The sequence below is a fragment of the Eretmochelys imbricata genome, chromosome 3 (genome assembly GCF_965152235.1).
Source record: "Eretmochelys imbricata isolate rEreImb1 chromosome 3, rEreImb1.hap1, whole genome shotgun sequence".
NCBI classification, from domain to species: Eukaryota; Metazoa; Chordata; order Testudines; family Cheloniidae; genus Eretmochelys; species Eretmochelys imbricata.
The window spans coordinates 91,385,779-91,391,778 of NC_135574.1; the positions used below are offsets into that span (position 1 = coordinate 91,385,779).

The 6,000-nt window shown below is 46.4% G+C and overlaps 1 protein-coding gene across 6 annotated transcripts in view; it reads right to left on the bottom strand.

The window, feature by feature from the left end:
• The window catches only part of MCM9 (minichromosome maintenance 9 homologous recombination repair factor), a 73,950-nt gene extending 72,799 nt beyond the window's left edge, over window positions 1-1,151 (bottom strand). For all 6 annotated transcript variants that reach the window (XR_013345621.1, XM_077812995.1, XM_077812997.1 and 3 more), the window contains exon 1: window positions 1,073-1,151. The gene's annotated coding sequence lies outside the window, so the exon portion shown is untranslated. The remainder of the gene's footprint in view (window positions 1-1,072) is intronic.
• Window positions 1,152-6,000: the final 4,849 nt, after the last annotated feature.

Genomic DNA, 6,000 nt, shown 5'->3' on the forward strand with positions numbered 1-6,000 from the left:
TGTGGTTCCTGTGACATTCCTATTTCTAAACTTCCTAACGGACAGAACATACGTAACATAAATATGTTCTTTGATTGGCTGAGTGTAGTGAGGTCCTCCATTCAGCATGATGCCATTTCTCTGTGAATGTGTAAAGTGATAACTTTTGAATGCCACATCCAATCAGAATGGGGGGTGGGTGGGGGAATAGAGAATGCACACAGAGCCCCTGCTATGGGAGGAGGAATGAAGGGTCCTGCCATGAGAGGGAATGGGGTCACATAAAGAGCCACTGACATAGGGGGAAGGGGCAAATGGGGGGGGGGGAATGGAGGGCACACAGAGACCCTAGTAAGGGGGGGAACAATGGGGGATGCTGGTATGGGGAAGATGAAATAGGGGGCATACAGAGTCCTAAAGAGGGTGTGTGTGTGTGAAGCAGGGGTGCAGGGAGTCCATGACATAGCGGGGGATGGGAGGGTGGCACACATGAAACTTGCAGGGGGGAAATGAAGAGACACAAGGAACCGCTGGTATGTGCAAGGAGCTCAACCCACAGAAGCTACAAAGTGCGCAACCCCCAAGTGCCATCACCGGGGACTCAGGAGCCCCAGCCCGCTCAGGCCTGTCCAGCTGTGACTACCGTTACCAGGGAAATGGAAAAGAAGGGGCTGAAGAAGCGAGGCAGCCTTACCCCCGCCCCGGGGGGGGCAGGCCTGCCTTTGTGTCCGCGCAGCCCCCAGCGCATTGCGGGCACGGGCGCGCACACAAATGTGAGAGAAAGGGGCCGAAGACGCAGCGAGGCCTGAGGGGCGTCTCCCCCGCCGCAGGCAGGGGGCACACGGCGGCGGCGCGGGAACCTCGCAGCCCCACCTCCCTGGGCCAGGGCAGCCAATCCCGCCGGCCCCTGGGGGGCTGGGGCCGCGGAGCGCGGCACGTGGCGCCGGGCCGGGCCAGCCCCGGGGAACGGGGAACTCCCAGCCGCAAAGTTTCTCCCCGCAGCTCCTGCGGCGCGGGCAGTGCCCCTCACTGGGGCCCCTGCTCCAGCGCCGGCCCCCGCGGGCCGCTCGCTCTCCTACCCCGCCGGGGTTACCTGCCGCCGCCGCCGCCTCCCGAGCCGGGCTCTCGCAGGCAGCCGCCGCGCTGCACCGAGGCAGCGACCCTGAGCGGCCACCCTCACCCGGCAGGAGAAGCGGCTCCGTCCCGCCCCCTCCGCTCCCCGCCCGGGCCGGCTGCCGGCGAGAGGGGCCCAGCCAGCCGGAAACGTGCCTGGGAGCAGCGTGAGAAGGAGAGAGCCTCCCCCAGCAGGCGGCGCAGAGCGAGCCCGGGAGCGGCCCGCGGGGCCGGGGTAGAGGCACAGGCTGCAGCCCAGAGAGGAGATTCTGCCAGGGGGCAGTTTGTGCTACTAGCCGGGGAGCTGGAGGGGGAGCCGCGCTGGGCCTCTCGGGTGGCCCTGGGTTGTTCCCCGGGCCGCGGGGTGAGCTGGTGCTGAGCCCTGCCAGGGCAAGCCCCCGATGCGCATCGCTTCTCTCTCTCCCCACGCCCCCCCCCCCCCCGCGATCGTTCAGCCGGTGTCTTTTACCCCTGTTCATTCCTCCCCCCCCCAGGAGCCAGGCTCTCCTCCGATTGCAGGGAGGGTAGTAATCTGAACCGTTGCAGAAATAAAAATAGTCCGAGCTGTCGTGCTGGGAGAAGAAGAGGAGACCCGAGGGGGGCGGGAATTGAAGGAAGAACGAGACGTCCAGCAGAGGCAATCATGATGGTCGGTAAAGGAATAGAGGGTTTTTAAAAAAAATATCGTTTTAAATGAATTTGAACAGTTCTGCTTAAAATGTTTTAAACTTGTCCCCAACAGTAAGTAACCGTCAGTTTTAGCAGTTTTCAGAGTAGCAGTCATGTTAATCTGTATCCGCAAAAAGAACAGGAGGACTTGTGGCTAATTTAGAGACTAACATTTATTACTAACGTTTGTTTGATGATAGAATGGAACATATAGTAAGATCTATATATATACACATACAGATAAGGTGGAAGTTACCATACAAACTGTGAGAGGCTAATTAGTTAACTTCCACCTTATCTGTACGTTAGTCTCTAAGGTTGAACAAGTACTCCTTTTCTTTTTCCAACTTAGCTCTGTGTGTGTGTGTACATATGTAAATCTTACTACATGTTCCATTCTATGCAGCCAATGAAGTGGGCTGTAGCCCACAAACGCTTATGCTCAATTAAATTTGTTAGTCTCTAAGGTGCTACAAGTGCTTCTGTTCTTTTAGCAGGCTTGGAACTGTTAAAGTAGATGTTCTCACCAGCCAGAGTGTAGAGCCCCAGAGTCTCCCCAGTCAGATCATCATTTATTCTTTTACGTAGAGACTGTCCAGTTGGTCAGTCTGGTCAAACTGGTTTGGTCAAACTGGACAGCCTCTCCGTAAAAGGATAAATGGACACAAATCAGATGTCCAGAATTATAGCGTTCATAAAAAGAAAAGGAGTACTTTGTGGCACCTTAGAGACTAACCAATTTATTTGAGCATAAGCTTTCATCGGATGAAGTGAGCTGTAGCTTACGAAAGCTTATGCTCAAATAAATTGCTTAGTCTCTAAGGTGCCACAAGTACTCCTTTTCTTTTTGCGAATACAGACTAACATGGTTGCTACTCTGAAACATTCATAAAACAGTCAAAGAACACTTCAATCTCTCTGGTCAATCGATTGCAGACCTAAAGGTTGCAATATTACAACAAAAAGGCTTCAAAAACAGTCTCCAAGAGAGACTGCTGAATTGGAATTAATTTGCAAACAGGATACAATTAATTTAGGCTTGAATAGAGACTGGGAGTGGATGGGTCATTACACAAAGTAAAACTATTTCCCCATGTTTATTTCCCCCCCTCAACCCCCCACTGTTCCTCAGAGGTTCCTGTTAACTGCTGCAAATGGCCCATCTTGATTATCACTACAAAAGGTCCCCCTCCCCCCCGCTCTCCTGCTGGTAATAGCTCATCTGAAGTGATCACGCTCCTTACAGTGTGTATGATAACACCCATTTTTTCATGTTCTGGGTGTATATAAATCTCCTCATTGTATTTTCCACTGAATGCAGCTGTTGAAGTGAGCCATAGTTCATGAAAGCTTATGCTCAGATAAATTGGTTAGTCTCTAAGGTGCCACAAGTACTCCTTTTCTTTTTGATCAGACTAATTGTCTATTGTAAAGGAAGCCTTTGTCTACAGAAGTTTTTGATTTTTCACTGTCAGCAATGCCAAAAAGACCTTCATGGTAGTAGATCCAAATGCAATTTGCAGTTCTTCTACAGCCATCTTGCTTGAGCTCAGGGAAGTTTGTTGTTTGTGATTGTTTCCTCATCTGTACAATGAGGATACTACAGTTACTTATCTTTCAGGCAAGCTGTGAGAACTACAGATAGTTATAGATAAAGGAGAAAATGCAATTGTAGTAGTGCTCCATTTAAATAAAACTCCCAATTAACTGAAGCTTAGTTAGGCCCATCACCCCTATCCCCATAGTTGGACAGATACCTCGAGGTCTTCTGAATTTTGGTCTCTAAAGCCAGTCAGGCTGATAGGCAAGCCAGTTTTCTCTTCTTTATGTTGCAGGGACTGGGACACAGCCACAAGTTGTTTTTTATTTGTTTGGTGGGAGTGGGAGGTGTTAAACATAAGTTTCCTTTTCATCTGAGTATTTGTGATGTGTTCTATTTAGCTTGTAAAGGGGAGAAAAAATGTTTACGTATTTAACTAGTTGTAAAACTTCAGTTAAATCTTTTTACTACATTTTAAAATTAAAAAGCAAAACCTCACATACTTCCCCATGCCTGACATTCCATTCCAATCCCCATGCACTAGGCCCCTATCCACTCTTCAGTCACGTTTCTCCTCTAACGTTCATTTAGCCCACAACTACTTTCCTATATCATTAAAAGTGCTGTTATCCACCAACAACATTTTAAATGCTCTGCTCTTAAATCCTAATCCTGCTTCCGTTGACTTCAAGGGATGGATGATCAGGCCCAAAGATAAACTCGTATCACTGAGTGTATGTGTCTTCTTTTTGTTGTTTGTTTGTGCCCCAGTCCTGCAATCGCTTTCTCTGCAGGGTGACTGGGCTTACTCCGAGATGGGGGAGGAGCTCGGCTATATGGGACGGCCATCGAGTAGAGATGCTACTCCTCTAGATCTAGAGTTAGTTGAGGTGGTTCAGGCACCTGATAAGGATGCCCCTTGGGAGGCTTCTGTTGGAACTCTACTAGGCATGCTGGAGAATCCCCCATGAGGAACTAGAACCTGTTGTGGAGGAAAAGGAGGTGTGGTCCTTCCTACTCTCCATGCTGCTGCTGTGATCCTCACCAGAAAAAGTGGCATAAAGGAAAAAAAACTTTATGCATGTGAGTAGACCCACTTACCCTAGGGGTCTACCCATCTGCATAAGTGTTTGCAGGATCTGAGCCTTCTATTGTAAGATGCTCATTGCAGAGACCTTGCATTCCATTGTGTTTTGGATGCTGTTGGCAGTTAATGAATGATTAACTGGTGCAAAATTAAAATAGAAACAACCTGTATCCCCCAAACAGTTGCTAGTGTAAGATCTTCACAAAAAAAATATGTATAATTCTCCTTCAGTAATCTAAGGTTGCAAAGGCACCAGACACAACAGTATTACCAGGGCTGCGCTAAAATAGTCTGTGAGAAAAGTGCACAAAAAAGGAAATGAAAACCTTTAATTGTAACTTAATTTGAAATACATGGAGAAAAGTCAACACATGCGAAACAAAGGATTACAAAAAGGATTTGTAGGAAAAGAATTTGTACTTTCAGGTTATTTAATATATTTAATTCACATACATCAAAACAGTATTTTGCTTGCCTTACTTACATGAGTAGTCCATTAATTTCAGTGGTGTTTTTTTTATACTTATTTTAAATAATACAGTGATCTTAACTATAGACTGCTGTGGTGACTGTAGCTGAGTTAGATATTTATTTCAAGCCCAGTATTTATCCCCTGGCCCCCCATGTTACCTGTGCAAATCACTGGGGAAGCACCACATGAGGTGGCAATGAATTGTTTTACTGCTAGCCCCCACTTCCATGCAGGTAATTTGGAATAAAGACACAAACCAGACCTATGTACACAGAAATTTAAAAAGTTATTTACCTTACCGTAATGGGTTCTTGAAGAAGCTTTTGTCCTCACAGATCTCACTATGTGTGCCCCATGTGCATGAGCTCAGAGTCCACTGGGGCTGTGCATGTGCGCTGCTATGGCCCCTCTGTGAGGCCATAAAGGGCAGAGCAGCTCCGATCACTACTCAGTTCCTTCATCAAAATAGAATTCTACTATTAAAAGATTTCATATCAGTAGGGAAGGCGAGTGGATCATAGGATATGTGAGGGCAAAAGCACCTTGAAGAGCCATAGTTATTGAAAGGTAAATAATAGGGCTGTTGATTAATCGCAGTCAACTCACAGGATTAACTCAAATTAAGTGCAATTAAAATTAATCGTGATTAATCGCAGTTTTAATCACACTGTTAAACAATAGAATATCAATTGAAATGTATTAAATATTTTTGGATGTTTTTGTACATTTTCAAATATAATTTCAATTACAATACAATACCAAGTGTACAGTGCTCACTTTATATTTTTATTACAAATACTGCACTGTAAAAATGATAGAAGAAATAGCATTTTTCAATTCACCTTATACAAGTACTGTAGTGCAATCTCTTTATTGTGAAAGTGCAATTTACAAATGTAGATTTTTTTTGTTACATAACTGCATTCAAAAACAAAACAATGTAAAACTTTAGAGCCTACAAATCCACTCAGTCCTATTTCTTGAGCCAATTGCTAAGAGAAACAAGTTTGTTCACATTTACGGGAGATAATGCTGCCCGCTTCTTATTTACAATGTCACCTGAAAGCAAGGTATTTATGTGCCAGATATGCTAAAGATTCGTATGCCCAATGCTTCAGCCACCATTCCAGAGGACATACT